This window comes from Priapulus caudatus, unplaced genomic scaffold (assembly GCF_000485595.1).
Source record: "Priapulus caudatus unplaced genomic scaffold, Priapulus_caudatus-5.0.1 Scaffold2381, whole genome shotgun sequence".
In the NCBI taxonomy this organism is placed as follows: domain Eukaryota; kingdom Metazoa; phylum Priapulida; class Priapulimorpha; order Priapulimorphida; family Priapulidae; genus Priapulus; species Priapulus caudatus.
In genome coordinates, this window is record NW_014579442.1 from 9654 (window position 1) to 10418 (window position 765).

Sequence of the window (765 nt, forward strand, 5' to 3'; positions counted from 1 at the left end):
AGAGAGAGAGAGAGAGAGAGAGAGAGAGAGAGAGAGAGGGAGGGAGGAGAGAGAGAGGAGGGAGAGAGAGAGAGACAGCGAGAGAGAGAGAGAGATAGACAGACAGATATAGAGAGAGACACACACACAGAGAGAGAAAGACAGAAAGACACACAGACAGAGAAGGGGAGAGGATTTGCCATGCTAGGTTCACACATCGGCTGCCGTGCGACCAGCGCGTGGTGACGTCACAACGCTAACAGACGAAACGTTTCGTTGTTAGACCGCAAACAGAGAAACTTGACGTCATAAATCCAACAACTCGCGGTGTCACACACAACAAACGCATCAGTAAAATTAAAAAAGATTTTACGCGAGCCGGGATTTTTTTCTCGCTCTCCGATTCCGTAATTTCAGCGACACACGGATTGTCGGATGTTGTACCGAATTTTGAAAATGCAGATGCGCGCTTTGAAAATCACGGTGCTTAGCACGAGGTTCTGAGCTAGATCTGCATCAAATGGATTCGCAAGATTATTATACTGAAATATCGTCTGTCATTTAAAATAGGGGGAAGGGGAGGGGGTGTAACTCCTAAATAGGGGGAAGGAGAGGGGCAGTAACTCCTAAATAGGGGGAAGGAGAGGGGCAGTAACTCCTAAATAGGGGGAAGGAGAGGGGCAGTAACTCCTAAATAGGGGGAAGGGGAGGGGGCAGTAACTCCTAAATAGGGGGAAGGAGAGGGGGCAGTAACTCCTAAATAGGGGGAAGGGGAGGGGCAGTAAC